General features: G+C 45.1%; 5 non-coding genes across 5 annotated transcripts; 2 read left to right on the top strand and 3 right to left on the bottom strand.

The window, feature by feature from the left end:
* Positions 1-3,628: 3,628 nt before the first annotated feature.
* On the bottom strand, positions 3,629-3,700 carry trnae-cuc (transfer RNA glutamic acid (anticodon CUC)). Its single transcript has one exon. It is a non-coding gene; the product is annotated as a tRNA-Glu (tRNA).
* A 3,453-nt stretch (positions 3,701-7,153) lies between these two features.
* Positions 7,154-7,225, bottom strand: trnae-cuc (transfer RNA glutamic acid (anticodon CUC)). Its single transcript has one exon. It is a non-coding gene; the product is annotated as a tRNA-Glu (tRNA).
* Positions 7,226-7,360: 135 nt separating this feature from the next.
* Positions 7,361-7,432, top strand: trnaq-cug (transfer RNA glutamine (anticodon CUG)). Its single transcript has one exon. It is a non-coding gene; the product is annotated as a tRNA-Gln (tRNA).
* Positions 7,433-14,212: 6,780 nt separating this feature from the next.
* trnae-cuc (transfer RNA glutamic acid (anticodon CUC)) lies at positions 14,213-14,284 on the bottom strand. Its single transcript has one exon. It is a non-coding gene; the product is annotated as a tRNA-Glu (tRNA).
* Positions 14,285-14,419: 135 nt separating this feature from the next.
* On the top strand, positions 14,420-14,491 carry trnaq-cug (transfer RNA glutamine (anticodon CUG)). The gene has a single exon. It is a non-coding gene; the product is annotated as a tRNA-Gln (tRNA).
* Positions 14,492-20,484: the final 5,993 nt, after the last annotated feature.

The following is a 20,484-nucleotide window of genomic DNA, read 5'->3' as shown; positions in this document are numbered from 1 at the left end:
TATAAGGCTTGAATATCACAAACCTGTTGTTCCGGGACCCAACTATTGAACTTTTCAGGCCATCCAAGCCATTTCACCAACACATATTTTTTCCGGTTCTGGGTTTTCTCAGCTAATATCTTTTCAACTCTGTATACAATGTCTTTACCCACAATAATTTTTTGTAACTCGGCTTCGTAAAACGTTCCTTCTATATCCTCCCCGTCATAGTCTTTTAACCGGTACACGGGGGGGTCTCTAGCCACCTGTTCGGTAACTGTAAAATATTCGTCAGAAAATGTTTGTTCATAACCTTTGGCAAAAGTACTCCTTAGCTTTGAAACGCGAACCACATCACCGATGTTGAACTTATAAGTAGTTTTCCCCTTCTTAATAAATGGGCCGTATAATTTTTTATAGACCTTAAAAGAATTACTTTGATCAACATCTATAGGCTTCATTTTAATACTGGCGTGATACCCTTGGTTGTAAGCATCGATAAAATCCTGAACTTTATCAAAATACTTGAACGTGTTGACCGCTGTAAAATATCTCCACATTTTGGTCTTTATGGTGCGGTTAAACCTCTCCACCACCGATGCCTTAAGCTCATTACCGGTGGTGAAATGATGTATTTTGTGTCTCTTCAGTAGATTCTGAAATTCTCTGTTGAGAAACTCTTTTCCTTTATCAGTCTGCAGTTTTTTAGGACATCGTCCCTGGGACAATATATCCTCAAAGGCCCTTGTCACCGCCCGACCTGTTTTATTATGTAGAATGCGAGCCCAGGCATATTTTGATAACACATCGATACACATCAACATAAATTTGTGACCATTGTTATGTTTTGATAAATTTGACATATCGACTAGATCCATTTGCCATTGTGAGTCTATGTCAGTTGCATATACACGGTTTCTTTTAAAGTTAATCCTGAGAGGTTTATGTAAGGTATAGGCGTCTTGTTCCCGTAACCATTCTGAAACAACCACATCATTAACCTTCACGCCGGCCTCAGCGAGTCCTCTTTGAAAACCCTTCTTACCCGCCAAACCCCCAATCTTGGCTGGGTTGTAGTATAGTTCATGCATTTGGGGAGCTTGCCGAGTCATTCTGCCAAATAAACACACAGACCCACACTATGCGCAAAGTTTTTATACAAGGTTTTTTATTCAACTTCAGGAGAGCAGATACCCCTTTTTAGACATTTGAGAAAAGTATAACATACACAACAATTTTTTCTACGGTCCAGACAAAAAGAAATCAGATGATTGGTTACTTGATCTATATCAACAAATACCTGTTTCTTTATCTTGTAGGCACACACCTCAGTTACATATGTAAATAAAACAACAATATGACCTATTTTAAAAGTAAACAGAGGGGTATTAAACATGCTCAGTAAAAGGTCATACAGATGTTGATGAAATGGCCTAATATCATTCTTGGCCCCCTTGAGCGCTTCATCCCAGTGTTCGTACCCCCCGGTCTTTGTTACAGCAACCATTAACTTTTCCAGGTTTGAAAGTTGATCCTCATCGATGGTTAAATCTGTAGAGAAAAGGCTCGCGTTGGCTACTTTTCTGTCAAGCACATGGTGTAATAGCGCTCTCAGGTTAGCTGCAGAGTGTTGATGACAGAACCAGTTGCAGCAGCAGTCCAGAACATTCCCCATGTTCAAAGTCCCTTAGTTCAGGTCAGAGTCTGAATCAGTGGCGTAGATGTCGAATTCTTCGTCGCTGCCCCCAGCTTTAACTTCTTTACGGAAGAAATAAGCTTTTAGCTTGCCAGCGGTTTTTCTACTTGGCTCATCCAGGTCATTGAGCAGCTGCCCAAGTTTCTCTATTATAAACGGCTCCTTTTTCAGCTCCAGCAAAATCTCATCTATGATTTTCTGGACTTGTCCAGCAGTGACATGTATGTGGGAGTAAGACAGAGCCTTGATTAGTGCCGGTTTCAGCCACGGTTTGTTCAGTCTTCTGTAAAACACGTTGAAATAGAACAGGAAATAGTAACGGTCTGGTTCAAACAAACAACTGTGTCTCAACTGACTGGGGTGATTCACTTCACACCCCCGACAGACTTCTTTCAGAGCTCGGTCGATGAGAGCACTCAGAATATACACCAGGGTGCTTTTAACCACTCTGCTTACTTGGACACCTACCCCGGGCATAAATCCTGCGTCTTCATCACGCCCCCGAGACCGTCCGATGCTCATTGGGTCGCCTGGTGGTTTGTGGGGTGTTTCTACATCCATTGGACTGACCCCCTCCTGAGACGCACAGACGGTAGACAGTTCGGCAAAATCGAGGCCCTCCATGAGCTCCAGAGGCTGGGGATCCCCGAGACTCATTTGGACATCCATCGCTCCGCATGTTGTTTCGTCCTGAGGGACCGGGGTCTGAGGTCTTGGAGGGTAACCGCAGTCAGAGGGTTCCGGAGTGTATACAAAATCTGGGGAATAGAACCAGGGGTGATCCCGGGTTTGAAGAGGCCTGTAGAGCCTGTCGACGTCCGCAGCTTTCGGGTAAGACATTCTCTTTAATTTTAAACCATGAATGAATTGTTGCGCCTTTTATCCTATCTCTTCACTACGTCACGACACACCGCCCTCTTAGAAGAGAGTAGACCCTGAGCCGTCAGACCCCCCTCCAACCCCCCACAGGTCGTCTGTTTTATCATCGTCGTCGTCATTCAAGGGGGATATATAATCCATAATCCAGCATATTCTCCTTCTAACAGAATCCAGTTGTGAACATTTGGTCAAGATGTCAAAACCATCATTTATACAGTTTATGACCTCTTTCAAGAACGGCCAGTCCACGGCGTCAAACATAATTTCAGTAACCTGTTTTTCTGGATCCTCCACAACCCCTTCAATAGGGTTTGTAATCAGGGTACTGCTAAACAAAACCTTACGATCAGTAGTTAGAGATAGACTCTTCACCACTGTACCGTAGTTCTGCAAGCTTTCCCATTCACACCTTTCAAAACTCTGAGTCGGAGACTCCGTTTCGCCTTCTCTTGGACCCTCTTGCAAGCCTTCTAGAGTCTTATCCACAAGCCCCAGGTCTCTCCATGCCATCACCTTCAACCAGTCCTCAAAAGAGTATTCAATCACCGTCTCAAAAGGTTCCAACGTATCCTCCTTCTCTCCCAAAGCAAAAAGCTCCACTCCAACATAGCTGGGATCCCTTTTAAAGCGGTAACCCCGTCGACCCCCCCAGAACAACACCCAGGAGCGTTCAATCTTCAAATTGGTGAGTACAGGAACCCTTGCCCGGGATTGTTTCTTGCGGGGTTTCATGTTGATGTCGCTGGACATGTTGAAGAAGCGGGATGTTTCAGATGCTGAGAATTAAAGAGGTATTGCCTAAAAGCAGCGCGGGGTCTTAAATAGAGAGGAGAGTTTCGGGGCGTTGGCTTCAGGGGGGGGGGGGGGGTCTTTATGGGTGGCCTTGTTGTTCAGGGTTTTAGGGGTGTACACTTTCTGACGGATATGACGTAGGAATAATTAAGGAAATAACTCTAAAATCACGCCCCCCAATTATGACGTAAGCTTAGGGCATACGTCATAACAAAATAGGCCGCGCCCCAAAAAACCCTACTATCTACTCACAGGTCCTAGAGGAAAAGCGACAGATCCACCTTCCCTGACCGGGAATCGAACCCGGGCCGCAGCGGTGAGAGCACCGAATCCTGACCACTAGACCACCAGGGACGGCTCCCGAAGTGACCCACCACACGCAGCACTCTGGGCGCAACTTGGCTCACTCTGGACTTGGCCGTGCGACAGAGCGAGACGTGTGCGTAGAGCAGAAACCTTCGTCACGGGCAAGAGGTGGGCAGCGGGCTTGGTTCCAAGGTGTAATGGTTAGCACTCTGGACTCTGAATCCAGCGATCCGAGTTCAAGTCAAGTGGAACCTGGGGCCCTTGGCAGGGGCAGCGGCGGTGCAGCGGCGGTGCAGCGGTGGTCTCCCTGCGTGAGGGCCTGTGTCTGCGAATAAGGCCTGTTTATGTTCCCTCTTGGGAGGCTTGGAGACGAATTGGCGAAAACTCCGGGTCGGCCTGGTGCGTTCATCTTCCTGGTGGTGACCGCGTGGCTTAACGGAGAAGAAGGTGCCTGTGTTGACAGATTACAGATAGATTATTTCCCTTCTTGGAAATCATCGTTAAAGCGAAAAGGAACTTTGTAAACCAGCTAGCTTGGAAGCAACCACGTCAGGGCATTCTTTCAGTGAGACCTCGGTTTTTTACAAGCACGAGTGAAGCTTTAAAAGAAAATGACATAGAATGTTTGCGGCCGTTCATCCAATCAAGCCCGAGTCCGATTGCGGTCTGTCTTCCCTGGGGGCGGGGGGGATTCTGTTTTGTGAGATCCGGGGGAGAGGTGAGGTGGCTTTCTTTGGTGTATGCCAGAGGTCCGGTGAGAGGTTGTCTTTTACAACTGTCCCTCAGTCAATACCAAAGACAGTCCCTGCCAATCTGGGAAAGCCATTCAGTCCACAAACAGAGTTTTGACAAACATCCTGCGGGCTTTTTCTCCACCGTTTGATCCTTTTATCGTTGACAGGAATTTCTACAGGGTACGTCCCGAACAGGTGCCTCAATGGCTGTTTGCTAGCTCGATAAATCTAACTTGCTCGGTCTGCATACTATCTTTAATCTAAAACATCATACAGTCTCTTCGGTCTGACTTCGGATCGGAAGATTGAGGGTTGGAGTGCCTTTGCGGTCGTTCCTGGGGTTACGACGTCGAAGCGGCATCTCGGTCGTTTTTGGGGAACTTCGGAAGGGCCAGCCGGCGTGCTAATGCTGCAGCCGTCGCCGGCGCGTTGTGTCTGATAACCTTACGGCAAACAGGCAATGCCTTGCGCCTGTGTCTGCGGCAAGAAAAGTGAGCGACTCTCCCCCGAAACCGGGGCACGAGCGCCTGAGGCCTTGGAGAATGCGGGCATCGATCCCGCTGCCTCTCGCATGCTGTAGCGTAAGGTACACTTATACATTTCAATTAAAGAAGTGAATTTATAGTATCACCTTATCACGAATCCTGGAATCTTGTAGAACTCAATTTCTGTAATAATTGGACGCAGACACCAATTCCAAAGATATAAATTGTCAAATGTATTCAAAACAAAGACTAAATGTAGCACTACACTAATTATACAAAAGGGAAAAACTAATTACAATTCAACTCTAGATCGACAAATCGAAGACAAATCACTTCCGTGACCAAATCAAAGACCATGGGATCACATATGATAACACAAATCGTTAAACAAGAAAGGTTATAAACACATTGACTACAATACCGGTTAGTAAGACGAAGGTGAGTCTCTCGTTAGTATTATTAGTCAGACATTAAATAACTACGCAGGTTAGTATTTATGTCAGGTAACTTCTCGTAAAATATATATATCAGTCTCATTCACGTTTAGGTGCCGAGAAAGATCCTATCATTACTTGTTACCACATTTCCCTTAACTGATTATTATTCAATGATTAAGGATAGGCAGGGCCACCAATAATCTAATGTCTATTAACTTGTGTCAATTTCAGACTAAACAGTTAAACAGGAATGAGAAGATATTTCTCGGCGTTGACAGATTTTATTTCTAAAATTATCAACAAAACAGTTTAATGCAACACACATTTATATTTAAGAAAACTAAATGATATTACACATTCTAGAGTTATGAATCACAGATTAACATTTCTAATTGATTTCTCAAATGTCATGAATCATGAACTCCAAACTGTTAAACTTATCTGAACTTCGTCGCAGAGAGGCCTCTCTGGCTTCGGGCTCAGATAACAGCACACGGCACGAGGTCCGTGTGGTTTGGAAAAAAAGGCAGTCCGTTCGGCTTTGTCCAAGAACTTCCACTCAGTCGATACACCTGGAAGTTGGGGTTTCGCGAAAGTAGAGTCGTTTCCAAACAGATTTTCCACTGGTTTGAAGGCTCCAAGGTTGTGCACAAAATCTTCTTGGCAAGCAGGGTCTCTCACCGTACTTATTTGAAGACAAAGTCTTTGAGGAAAGCAGGGCCGTGTTTGTTCCAAGGGTCAAGTTTCTTAAGTCTCAAATAGCTATTTAAATGACTGACACTTTCGTATACAGTCGACTTAGTCAATTGTCCAGCTGTAAAACTCCACTGATCAGGTGGGCACAGGCGGGCAGCGCAGTCTGTAAAGTTCTATATTTAATAAAGTCCTTTAAAAGAATTCTTCGTACGGCTCAATCTCCTTCTCCCAGTTTAACTCTTCTGTTGCCGGCAAAGACTTAGTTGGTTTCAGGTTCCGGTTCTGGCAACAGAGCTACAGGTTGAGCTGTGGCAGCGAGTTACTGGTTCAGGTGAGAGAGAGCGAGAAAGACTGTCCGCTATTCCTTATAGTCTGTCAGATCAAGAGGTGATTGGTTCTTGAATTTTTGAGATTGGATTTCGGTTTCAGCCCCCATTGTCCTATTGGAGGGGGGCTTGATTTATGACTGATGTCAATCCATGCCATCTTTTGGAAATGCCGGTTGGCCTGGGTTCGTAGCTCTATGTCGGGATTTCGGCTCTCGTCCACTTCAAAGAGTTTTTATCACCTACAGGCCCCTTTCTCCAGACATCTCATAGCAGAATTCCAAACTATTTGGCCTCTTCTTGGTGCCATCCTCCCCAAAACTGTCACTTTGATGCAAACCAGTTCCAAGCTGATGAGCTAAGGGAATCTGATAACTTTGGGGGGGAGAGGTTTTCTTTAGATCAGTGCTTCAGCTCAGAGCCCAAATGCTCTTATCCAAATACACCCAACATAACGCTACAATGCTAAGCGAGCGCTCTACCACGTGAGCTAATCCTCAGGGCTCTCAGTGAGGCTGACCCCCACTTCTTCAGCCTTTAAGTGGCACGTCGCGAGTAAGTCCTTTCCTGCGCTTCAGGCAAGCTTGCAGCCAACTGCGGACGACTTTCCTTCCTCGGTGGCAGCCATCGTGCCGCAATAGAAAAGGATTGTCATGAGCAAAACTTTCAAAGTGACCGAAAAGATCACGGCCCGTCGTGTGATTTGATTTACATGAGCTCCAGAAACGTTCATGGACATATGTACATAAGTAAGGATTTAATCACAGATAGAGAGAGAGAAAATGCACCACACAGTTCCTAGGGGAAGAGCAACAGATCCACCTTCCCTGACCGGGAATCGAACCCGGGCCGCGGCGGTGAGAGCGCCGAATCCTGACCACTAGACCACCAGGGACGGCTCCGGAAGTGACCCGCCACACGCTGCACTCTGGGCGCAACTTGGCTCACTCTGGACTTGGCCGTGCGACAGAGCGAGACGTGTGCGTAGAGCAGAAACCTTCGTCACGGGCAAGAGGTGGGCAGCCGGCTTGGTTCCATGGTGTAATGGTTAGCACTCTGGACTCTGAATCCAGCGATCCGAGTTCAAGTCTTGGTGGGACCTGGGGCCCTTGGCAGGGGCAGCGGCGGTGGAGCGGTGGTCTCCCTGCGTGAGGGCCTGTGTCTGCAAATAAGGCCTGTTTATGTTCCCTCTTGGGAGGCTTGGAGACGAATTGGCGAAAACTCCGGGTCGGCCTGGTGCGTTCATCTTCCTGGTGGTGACCGCGTGGCTTAACGGAGAAGAAGGTGCCTGTGTTGACAGATTACAGATAGATTATTTCCCTTCTTAGAAATCATCGTTAAAGCGAAAAGGAACTTTGTAAACCAGCTAGCTTGGAAGCAACCACGTCAGGGCATTCTTTCAGTGAGACCTCGGTTTTTTACAAGCACGAGTGAAGCTTTAAAAGAAAATGACATAGAATGTTTGCGGCCGTTCATCCAATCAAAAGGTGCAAGCCCGAGTCCGATTGCGGTCTGTCTTCCCTGGGGGCGGGGGGGATTGTGTTTTGTGAGATCCGGGGGAGAGGTGAGGTGGCTTTCTTTGGTGTATGCCAGAGGTCTGGTGAGAGGTTGTCTTTTACAACTGTCCCTCAGTCAATACCAAAAACAGTCCCTGCCAATCTGGGAAAGCCATTCAGTCCACAAACAGAGTTTTGACAAACATCCTGCGGGCTTTTTCTCCACCGTTTGATCCTTTTATCGTTGACAGGAATTTCTACAGGGTACGTCCCGAACAGGTGCCTCAATGGCTGTTTGCTAGCTCGATAAATCTAACTTGCTCGGTCTGCATACTATCTTTAATCTAAAACATCATACAGTCTCTTCGGTCTGACTTCGGATCGAAAGATTGAGGGTTGGAGTGCCTTTGCGGTCGTTCCTGGGGTTACGACATCGAAGCAGCATCTCGGTCGTTTTTGGGGAACTTCGGAAGGGCCAGCCGGCGTGCTAATGCTGCAGCCGTCGCGGGCGCGTTGTGTCTGAGAAGCTTACGGCAAACAGGCAATGCCTTGCGCCTGTGTCTGCGGCAAGAAAAGTGAGCGACTCTCCCCCGAATCCGGGGCACGAGCGCCTGAGGCCTTGGAGAATGCGGGCATCGATCCCGCTGCCTCTCGCATGCTGTAGCGTAAGGTACACTTATACATTTCAATTAAAGAAGTGAATTTATAGTATCACCTTATCACGAATCCTGGAATCTTGTAGAACTCAATTTCTGTAATAATTGGACGCAGACACCAATTCCAAAGATATAAATTGTCAAATGTATTCAAAACAAAGACTAAATGTAGCACTACACTAATTATACAAAAGGGAAAAACGAATTACAATTCAACTCTAGATCAACAAATCGATGACAAATCACTTCCGTGACCAAATCAAAGACCTTGGGATCACATATGATAACACAAATCGTTAAACAAAAAAGGTTATAAACACATTGACTACAATACCGGTTAGTAAGACGAAGGTGAGTCTCTCGTTAGTATTATTAGTCAGACATTAAATAACTACGCAGGTTAGTATTTATGTCAGGTAACTTCTCGTTATATATATATATCAGTCTCATTCACGTTTAGGTGCCGAGAAAGATCCTATCATTACTTGTTACCACAATTTCCCTTAACTGATTATTATTCAATGATTAAGGATAGGCAGGGCCACCAATAATCTAATGTCTATTAACTTGTGTCAATTTCAGACTAAACAGTTAAACAGGAATGAGAAGATATTTCTCGGCGTTGACAGATTTTATTTCTAAAATTATCAACAAAACAGTTTAATGCAACACACATTTATATTTAAGAAAACTAAATGATATTACACATTCTAGAGTTATGAATCACAGATTAACATTTCTAATTGATTTCTCAAATGTCATGAATCATGAACTCCAAACTGTTAAACTTATCTGAACTTCGTCACAGAGAGGCCTCTCTGGCTTCGGGCTCAGATAACAGCACACGGCACGAGGTCCGTGTGGTTTGGAACAAAGTTAGTCCGGTTCGGCTTTGTCCAAGAACTTCCACTCTGTCGATACACCTGGAAGTTGGGGTTTCGCGAAAGTAGAGTCGTTTCCAAACAGATTATCCACTGGTTTGAAGGCTCCAAGGTTGTGCACAAAATCTTCTTGGCAAGCAGGGTCTCTCACCGTACTTATTTGAAGACAAAGTCTTTGAGGAAAGCAGGGCCGTGTTTGTTCCAAGGGTCAAGTTTCTTAAGACTCAAATAGCTATTTAAATGACTGACACTTTCGTATACAGTCGACTTAGTCAATTGTCCAGCTGTAAAACTCCACTGATCAGGTGGGCACAGGCGGGCAGCGCAGTCTGTAAAGTTCTTTATTTAATAAAGTCCTTTAAAAGAATTCTTCGTACGGCTCAATCTCCTTCTCCCAGTTTAACTCTTCTGTTGCCGGCAAAGACTTAGTTGGTTTCTGGTTCCGGTTCTGGCAACAGAGCTACAGGTTGAGCTGTGGCAGTGAGTTACTGGTTCAGGTGAGAGAGAGTGAGAAAGACTGTCCGCTGTTCCTTATAGTCTGTCAGATCAAGAGGTGATTGGTTCTTGAGTTTTTGAGATTGGATTTCGGTTTCAGCCCCCAGTGTCCTATTGGAGGGGGGCTTGATTTATGACTGATGTCAATCCATGCCATCTTTTGGAAATGCCGGTTGGCCTGGGTTCGTAGCTCTATGTCGGGATTTCGGCTCTCGTCCACTTCAAAGAGTTTTTATCACCTACAGGCCCCTTTCTCCAGACATCTCATAGCAGAATTCCAAACTATTTGGCCTCTTCTTGGTGCCATCCTCCCCAAAACTGTCACTTTGATGCAAACCACTTCCAAGCTGATGAGCTAAGGGAATCTGATAACTTTCGGGGGGAGAGGTTTTCTTTAGATCAGTGCTTCAGCTCAGAGCCCAAATGCTCTTATCCAAATACACCCAACATAACGCTACAATGCTAAGTGAGCGCTCTACCACGTGAGCTAATCCTCAGGGCTCTCGGTGAGGCCGACCCCCACTTCTTCAGTCTTTAAGTGGCACGTCGCGAGTAAGTCCTTTCCTGCGCTTCAGGCAAGCTTGCAGCCAACTGCGGACGACTTTCCTTCCTCGGTGGCAGCCATCGTGCCGCAATAGAAAAGGATTGTCATGAGCAAAACTTTCAAAGTGACCGAAAAGATCACGGCCCGTCGTTTGATGTGATGTACATGAGCTCCAGAAACGTTCATGGACATATGTATATAAGTAAGGATTTAATCACAGATAGAGAGAGAGAAAATGCACCACACAGGTCCTAGGGGAAGAGCAACAGATCCACCTTCCCTGACCGGGAATCGAACCCGGGCCGCGGCGGTGAGAGCGTCGAATCCTGACCACTAGTCCACCAGGGACGGCTCCGGAAGTGACCCGCCACACGCAGCACTCTGGGCGCAACTTGGCTCACTCTGGACTTGGCCGTGCGACAGAGCGAGACGTGTGCGTAGAACACAAACCTTCATCACGGGCAAGAGTTGGGCAGCGGGCTTGGTTCCATGGTGTAATGGTTAGCACTCTGGACCCTGAATCCAGCGATCCGAGTTCAAGTCAAGTGGAACCTGGGGCCCTTGGCAGGGGCAGCGGCGGTGCAGCGGCGGTGCAGCGGTGGTCTCCCTGCGTGAGGGCCTGTGTCTGCGAATAAGGCCTGTTTATGTTCCCTCTTGGGAGGCTTGGAGACGAATTGGCGAAAACTCCGGGTCGGCCTGGTGCGTTCATCTTCCTGGTGGTGACCGCGTGGCTTAACGGAGAAGAAGGTGCCTCTGTTGACAGATTACAGATAGATTATTTCCCTTCTTGGAAATCATCGTTAAAGCGAAAAGGAACTTTGTAAACCAGCTAGCTTGGAAGCAACCACGTCAGGGCATTCTTTCAGTGAGACCTCGGTTTTTTACAAGCACGAGTGAAGCTTTAAAAGAAAATGACATAGAATGTTTGCGGCCGTTCATCCAATCAAAAGGTGCAAGCCCGAGTCCGATTGCGGTCTGTCTTCCCTGGGGGCGGGGGGGATTGTGTTTCGTGAGATCCGGGGGAGAGGTGAGGTGGCTTTCTTTGGTGTATGCCAGAGGTCCGGTGAGAGGTTGTCTTTTACAACTGTCCCTCAGTCAATACCAAAAACAGTCCCTGCCAATCTGGGAAAGCCATTCAGTCCACAAACAGAGTTTTGACAAACATCCTGCGGGCTTTTTCTCCACCGTTTGATCCTTTTATCGTTGACAGGAATTTCTACAGGGTACGTCCCGAACAGGTGCCTCAATGGCTGTTTGCTAGCTCGATAAATCTAACTTGCTCGGTCTGCATACTATCTTTAATCTAAAACATCATACAGTCTCTTCGGTCTGACTTCGGATCGGAAGATTGAGGGTTGGAGTGCCTTTGCGGTCGTTCCTGGGGTTACGACGTCGAAGCGGCATCTCGGTCGTTTTTGGGGAACTTCGGAAGGGCCAGCCGGCGTGCTAATGCTGCAGCCGTCGCCGGCGCGTTGTGTCTGATAACCTTACGGCAAACAGGCAATGCCTTGCGCCTGTGTCTGCGGCAAGAAAAGTGAGCGACTCTCCCCCGAAACCGGGGCACGAGCGCCTGAGGCCTTGGAGAATGCAGGCATCGATCCCGCTGCCTCTCGCATGCTGTAGCGTAAGGTACACTTATACATTTCAATTAAAGAAGTGAATTTATAGTATCACCTTATCACGAATCCTGGAATCTTGTAGAACTCAATTTCTGTAATAATTGGACGCAGACACCAATTCCAAAGATATAAATTGTCAAATGTATTCAAAACAAAGACTAAATGTAGCACTACACTAATTATACAAAAGGGAAAAACGAATTACAATTCAACTCTAGATCAACAAATCGAAGACAAATCACTTCCGTGACCAAATCAAAGACCATGGGATCACATATGATAACACAAATCGTTAAACAAAAAAGGTTATAAACACATTGACTACAATACCGGTTAGTAAGACGAAGGTGAGTCTCTCGTTAGTATTATTAGTCATACATTAAATAACTACGCAGGTTAGTATTTATGTCAGGTAACTTCTCGTTATATATATATCAGTCTCATTCACGTTTAGGTGCCGAGAAAGATCCTATCATTACTTGTTACCACAATTTCTCTTAACTGATTATTATTCAATGATTAAGGATAGGCAGAGCCACCAATAATCTAATGTCTATTAACTTGTGTCAATTTCAGACTAAACAGTTAAACAGGAATGAGAAGATATTTCTCGGCGTTGACAGATTTTATTTCTAAAATTATCAACAAAACAGTTTATTGCAACACACATTTATATTTAAGAAAACTAAATGATATTACACATTCTAGAGTTATGAATCACAGATTAACATTTCTAATTGATTTCTCAAATGTCATGAATCATGAACTCCAAACTGTTAAACTTATCTGAACTTCGTCGCAGAGAGGCCTCTCTGGCTTCGGGCTCAGATAACAGCACACGGCACGAGGTCCGTGTGGTTTGGAACAAAGGCAGTCCGGTTCGGCTTTGTCCAAGAACTTCCACTCAGTCGATACACCTGGAAGTTGGGGTTTCGCGAAAGTAGAGTCGTTTCCAAACAGATTTTCCACTGGTTTGAAGGCTCCAAGGTTGTGCACAAAATCTTCTTGGCAAGCAGGGTCTCTCACCATACTTATTTGGAGACAAAGTCTTTGAGGAAAGCAGGGCCGTGTTTGTTCCAAGGGTCAAGTTTCTTAAGACTCAAATAGCTATTTAAATGACTGACACTTTCGTATACAGTCGACTTAGTCAATTGTCCAGCTGTAAAACTCCACTGATCAGGTGGGCACAGGCGGGCAGCGCAGTCTGTAAAGTTCTTTATTTAATAAAGTCCTTTAAAAGAATTCTTCGTACGGCTCAATCTCCTTCTCCCAGTTTAACTCTTCTGTTGCCGGCAAAGACTTAGTTGGTTTCTGGTTCCGGTTCTGGCAACAGAGCTACAGGTTGAGCTGTGGCAGCGAGTTACTGGTTCAGGTGAGAGAGAGCGAGAAAGACTGTCCGCTGTTCCTTATAGTCTGTCAGATCAAGAGGTGATTTGTTCTTGAGTTTTTGAGATTGGATTTCGGTTTCAGCCCCCAGTGTCCTATTGGAGGGGGGCTTGATTTATGACTGATGTCAATCCATGCCATCTTTTGGAAATGCCGGTTGGCCTGGGTTCGTAGCTCTATGTCGGGATTTCGGCTCTCGTCCACTTCAAAGAGTTTTTATCACCTACAGGCCCCTTTCTCCAGACATCTCATAGCAGAATTCCAAACTATTTGGCCTCTTCTTGGTGCCATCCTCCCCAAAACTGTCACTTTGATGCAAACCACTTCCAAGCTGATGAGCTAAGGGAATCTGATAACTTTGGGGGGGAGAGGTTTTCTTTAGATCAGTGCTTCAGCTCAGAGCCCAAATGCTCTTATCCAAATACACCCAACATAACGCTATAATGCTAAGCGAGCGCTCTACCACGTGAGCTAATCCTCAGGGCTCTCGGTGAGGCCGACCCCCACTTCTTCAGTCTTTAAGTGGCACGTCGCGAGTAAGTCCTTTCCTGCGCTTCAGGCAAGCTTGCAGGCAACTGCGGACGACTTTCCTTCCTCGGTGGCAGCCATCGTGCCGCAATAGAAAAGGATTGTCATGAGCAAAACTTTCAAAGTGACCGAAAAGATCACGGCCCGTCGTGTGATGTGATGTACAATGAGCTCCAGAAACGTTCATGGACATATGTATATAAGTAAGGATTTAATCACAGATAGAGAGAGAGAAAATGCACCACACAGGTCCTAGGGGAAGAGCAACAAATCCACCTTCCCTGACCGGGAATCGAACCCGGGCCGCGGCAGTGAGAGCGCCGAATCCTGACCACTAGACCACCAGAGACGGCTCCGGAAGTGACCCGCCACACGCAGCACTCTGGGCGCAACTTGGCTCACTCTGGACTTGGCCGTGCGACAGAGCGAGACGTGTGCGTAGAGCAGAAACTTTCGTCACGGGCAAGAGGTGGGCAGCGGGCTTGGTTCCATGGTGTAATGGTTAGCACTCTGGACTCTGAATCCAGCGATCCGAGTTCAAGTCTCGGTGGGACCTGGGGCCCTTGGCAGGGGCAGCGGCGGTGAAGCGGTGGTCTACCTGCGTGAGGGCCTGTGTCTGCGAATAAGGCCTGTTTATGTTCCCTCTTGGGAGGCTTGGAGACGAATTGGCGAAAACTCCGGGTCAGCCTGGTGCGTTCATCTTCCTGGTGGTGACCGCGTGGCTTAACGGAGAAGAAGGTGCCTGTGTTGACAGATTACAGATAGATTATTTCCCTTCTTGGAAATCATCGTTAAAGCGAAAAGGAACTTTGTAAACCAGCTAGCTTGGAAGCAACCACGTCAGGGCATTCTTTCAGTGAGACCTCGGTTTTTTACAAGCACGAGTGAAGCTTTAAAAGAAAATGACATAGAATGTTTGCGGCCGTTCATCCAATCAAAAGGTGCAAGCCCGAGTCCGATTGCGGTCTGTCTTCCCTCGGGGCGGGGGGGATTGTGTTTTGTGAGATCCGGGGGAGAGGTGAGGTGGCTTTCTTTGGTGTATGCCAGAGGTCCGGTGAGAGGTTGTCTTTTACAACTGTCCCTCAGTCAATACCAAAAACAGTCCCTGCCAATCTGGGAAAGCCATTCAGTCCACAAACAGAGTTTTGACAAACATCCTGCGGGCTTTGTCTCCACCGTTTGATCCTTTTATCGTTGACAGGAATTTCTACAGGGTACGTCCCGAACAGGTGCCTCAATGGCTGTTTGCTAGCTCGATAAATCTAACTTGCTCGGTCTGCATACTATCTTTAATCTAAAACATCATACAGTCTCTTCGGTCTGACTTCGGATCGGAAGATTGAGGGTTGGAGTGCCTTTGCGGTCGTTCCTGGGGTTACGACGTCGAAGCGGCATCTCGGTCGTTTTTGGGGAACTTCGGAAGGGCCAGCCGGCGTGCTAATGCTGCAGCCGTCGCCGGCGCGTTGTGTCTGATAACCTTACGGCAAACAGGCAATGCCTTGCGCCTGTGTCTGCGGCAAGAAAAGTGAGCGACTCTCCCCCGAAACCGGGGCACGAGCGCCTGAGGCCTTGGAGAATGCGGGCATCGATCCCGCTGCCTCTCGCATGCTGTAGCGTAAGGTACACTTATACATTTCAATTAAAGAAGTGAATTTAGAGTATCACCTTATCACGAATCCTGGAATCTTGTAGAACTCAATTTCTGTAATAATTGGACGCAGACACCAATTCCAAAGATATAAATTGTCAAATGTATTCAAAACAAAGACTAAATGTAGCACTACACTAATTATACAAAAGGGAAAAACTAATTACAATTCAACTCTAGATCAACAAATCGAAGACAAATCACTTCCGTGACCAAATCAAAGACCATGGGATCACATATGATAACACAAATCGTTAAACAAAAAAGGTTATAAACACATTGACTACAATACCGGTTAGTAAGACGAAGGTGAGTCTCTCGTTAGTATTATTAGTCAGACATTAAATAACTACGCAGGTTAGTATTTATGTCAGGTAACTTCACGTTATATATATATATCAGTCTCATTCACGTTTAGGTGCCGAGAAAGATCCTATCATTACTTGTTACCACAATTTCCCTTAACTGATTATTATTCAATGATTAAGGATAGGCAGAGCCACCAATAATCTAATGTCTATTAACTTGTGTCAATTTCAGACTAAACAGTTAAACAGGAATGAGAAGATATTTCTCGGCATTGACAGATTTTATTTCTAAAATTATCAACAAAACAGTTTAATGCAACACACATTTATATTTAAGAAAACTAAATGATATTACACATTCTAGAGTTATGAATAACAGATTAACATTTCTAATTGATTTCTCAAATGTCATGAATCATGAACTCCAAACTGTTAAACTTATCTGAACTTCGTCGCAGAGAGGCCTCTCTGGCTTCGGGCTCAGATAACAGCACACGGCACGAGGTCCGTGTGGTTTGGAACAAAGGCAGTCCGGTTCGGCTTTGTCCAAGAACTTCCACTCAGTCGATACACCTGGAAGTTGGGGTTTCGCGAAAGTAGAGTCGTTTCCAAACAGATTTTCCACTGGTTTGAAGGCTCCAAGGTTGTGCACAAAATCTTCTTGGCAAGCAGGGTCTCTCACCGTACTTATTTGAAGACAAAGTCTTTGAGGAAAGCAGGGCCGTGTTTGTTCCAAGGGTCAAGTTTCTTAAGACTCAAATAGCTATTTAAATGACTGACACTTTCGTATACAGTCGACTTAGTCAATTGTCCAGCTGTAAAACTCCACTGATCAGGTGGGCACAGGCGGGCAGCGCAGTCTGTAAAGTTCTTTATTTAATAAAGTCCTTTAAAAGAATTCTTCGTACGGCTCAATCTCCTTCTCCCAGTTTAACTCTTCTGTTGCCGGCAAAGACTTAGTTGGTTTCTGGTTCCGGTTCTGGCAACAGAGCTACAGGTTGAGCTGTGGCAGCGAGTTACTGGTTCAGGTGAGAGAGAGCGAGAAAGACTGTCCGCTGTTCCTTACAGTCTGTCAGATCAAGAGGTGATTGGTTCTTGAGTTTTTGAGATTGGATTTCGGTTTCAGCCCCCAGTGTCCTATTGGAGGGGGGCTTGATTTATGACTGATGTCAATCCATGCCATCTTTTGGAAATGCCGGTTGGCCTGGGTTCGTAGCTCTATGTCGGGATTTCGGCTCTCGTCCACTTCAAAGAGTTTTTATCACCTACAGGCCCCTTTCTCCAGACATCTCATAGCAGAATTCCAAACTATTTGGCCTCTTCTTGGTGCCATCCTCCCCAAAACTGTCACTTTGATGCAAACCAGTTCCAAGCTGATGAGCTAAGGGAATCTGATAACTTTGGGGGGGAGAGGTTTTCTTTAGATCAGTGCTTCAGCTCAGAGCCCAAATGCTCTTATCCAAATACACCCAACATAACGCTACAATGCTAAGCGAGCGCTCTACCACGTGAGCTAATCCTCAGGGCTCTCGGTGAGGCCGACCCCCACTTCTTCAGTCTTTAAGTGGCACGTCGCGAGTAAGTCCTTTCCTGCGCTTCAGGCAAGCTTGCAGCCAACTGCGGACGACTTTCCTTCCTCGGTGGCAGCCATCGTGCCGCAATAGAAAAGGATTGTCATGAGCAAAACTTTCAAAGTGACCGAAAAGAACACGGCCCGTCGTGTGATGTGATTTACATGAGCTCCAGAAACGTTCATGGACATATGTATATAAGTAAGGATTTAATCACAGATAGAGAGAGAGAAAATGCACCACACAGGAGTAGATAGTAGGGTTTTTTGGGCGCGGCCTATTTTGTTATGACGTATGCCCTAAGCTTATTAATATTCCTACGTCATAATTGGGGGGCGTGATTTTAGAGTTATTTCCTTAATTATTCCTACGTCATATCCGTCAGAAAGTGTACACCCCTAAAACCCTGAACAACAAGGCCACCCATAACCGGTTGTTCTTGTTGTTCTTGTTGGTCAACTGTAGAGTGTGAATGGGTCGGCTCTTCCTGTAGTGGTTGGGGGTCTTTTTTAAATATACATGTAAGGGGCCCAGGTCTTAACAATGCCATTTTGAATAGTGCGTTTATCATATTCACACTGTCTCTGTCTCTGTCTCTGTCTGTCTCTCTCTCTCTGTCTCTCTCGCCCAAGCATTTTATAAGATCAACAAGTTCTGTTGTCTGTAATGGTCCCAGGTCTTAACAATGCCATTTTGAATAGTGCGTTTATCATATTCACACTGGCTCTGTCTCTGTCTGTCTCTATATCTCTCTCTCTCGCCCAATCATTTTATAAGATCAACAAGTTCTGTTGTCTGTAATGGTCACAGGTCCTAACAATTCCTGTTTTGCATAGGGTACTTATGTTAACCCCAATGTATATGGCTCTGTCTCTCCCCTCAAATTTAATTAAAAATAAAATTTAAAAAAAGAGGGTGTGTGTGTGTGTGGGTGTTTGTCGGTATAGGTTAATTGTTTTTGTAAAAAAAAAAAAAAAAAAAAAAAAGCTGTGGTTATATTTTATCTCACACATAATGTGTTCATTCGTTTTACTTAAATACATTCTAGGGTCTTAAAGCTCATAAGAGTTAGACTTAAGATAAGGATATGTTTTTAAGGTATTTTAGCAGGCTCAATCCCTGATGATAAGGAATCATTTAAAAAATAAAAACAACTGATCACTCAATGCTAAATAGATCACAACACTCAAGGCTAAATCACTCACACCACGGGGGACGGGGGTGGGCTCAGACAAACGTAGGCATGGCGTGTGGTCTCAAAACATTCAGAATACTTTTAAACTATATAATTTATAAGCTTTGTAAAATAAACCCAAATATCTCTTTTGTGGGGATAAACGCTGTTCTGAGTAGTTTGTGACTTGTTTAATACCAAAGAAAGCATCGCTATTAAAAAAAAATAAAAAATCACTGTAAAAGCGCTACTTATTTTAGATCTTTATAGTTATTTTCTTGGCTCAGGTTGTTTTTTAGCGCGTATAAAGGCCTGAAATATTCTTAGTGTTTATTGACTATAGGTCTTGATGCTTAAAAATGTTTTTTTGAGAGACCAAAAGGTTCTAATAAAAGTTTAGAGTAGAGAGGAGAGAGATCGTCGCCATCTGGTTTCTATTTGAAATTGATGCAGGGTCATTTTATTGGTTGGTTTTGATATGTTAATTGGTAACAGGACGGCACAAAGGCCAGCCCAGAACAATGCCTTACAAGCAGATCCGGCATCCGGCCATCAGTATAAGTATGAAGGTCTGGTCTTCAGCTCGACAGACTCATACTGACCTTTCGATTTAAGCCTAAAGGTCAACAATGTCCGGAAACAACATCAACGACTTCGATTTAAACGAGTTTTTAGGTAAGTCTTCAGATTATTTTCATTGACTCAGAGCGGGTTGTGGGCATGTATTGTAAATAAGGTTATAACATCTGTTTTAAGTTCTGTAAAATTATTTTTCAGCCAGTCAACAGGAGTTAATTCCCAACGCTGAGGAGATCATCTGGAACAACGACGGTAAGATTTTTGTGTTTGCGCTCAAGGGTTCTTATGTATGGGTGTGTGGTTGTGTTTTGAAGCGGCTCATTAGAGTTATGAAAACGTTTTAATATATATTAATGGCGGTCTCTTTAATTACACAGAAACTATCGAAAGGCCTGTGATTAATGTCTCCGAGGATCAACCAAGAGAAGTGGTTGTCCCTAGACAGGCTGTCTGCCGACCGGGTAAGAACTAAACCCCTGTTTGTTTGTATAACGTTTCTGTAAGATGTTTGAGGCCCGTTTTGTTAATTTTAAAAAATATCCTTTCTAACAGTATTAAGAAACGTGGTTCGAGACAACGAAAGGCCTTCCACATCGAGGGCTTGTTTAGTTTTACCTTCGAGAACCGTAACCTTTCAAGAATCTGAAAGGCCGTCAGCCCCTGTATCTGATAGCGGTGAGTATATATCTGCCGCTTGTAAGAGGTTAAAGCTTTTTATAAAGCGGGGTGGTTAAAGGTTAAACATGTCTCTTACCTTCACAGAAGTGCAAAAAGCTAAACCAGCTGAAAAACATAAGAAACGATTATTCTTTGGAGGTAAGTAAGATCTTTCAAACTTTAATGTTTTTAAAAGGGTTTTGTTTGCCCGTTGAGGGCTAATATTTAAGCGAGGGGTGCCCATTTCCTGTAGGTCTTGGGGGTTCTGGGAAAGATCATTAGAAGTCCGGACAGGTCTAGGCTTGTTTCTGGGGCATGTGTTTAGAAATGACCGATTGCCCGACCGTCTGGTTAGGAAGTAAAGCTGTCCGAAAGGTTTTAGTAAGTTGTTTGGCTTATCTCCCGCAATTATACTTCTGTTTTAAAGTGGCTGTAGGAAAAGGCTTGAAGGTGTTCATTGTATTTAATATTTAAACAGATCGTGAAAACGTTTGTGAAACAGGAAGTCCCGGGATCAGGAAGCGTTTACACTTGGAAGGTTCGTTTAAAAATGAAATGTGGTGTGTGTGTGTATAAAAAGTGTTTTATTAACAATATTACATTTAAGAAACA

The sequence above is a fragment of the Amia ocellicauda genome, chromosome 6 (assembly GCF_036373705.1).
Source record: "Amia ocellicauda isolate fAmiCal2 chromosome 6, fAmiCal2.hap1, whole genome shotgun sequence".
NCBI classification, from domain to species: Eukaryota; Metazoa; Chordata; class Actinopteri; order Amiiformes; family Amiidae; genus Amia; species Amia ocellicauda.
The sequence above is the reverse complement of the archived record's forward strand: the minus strand, read 5'-3'. Positions and strand labels throughout refer to the sequence as shown.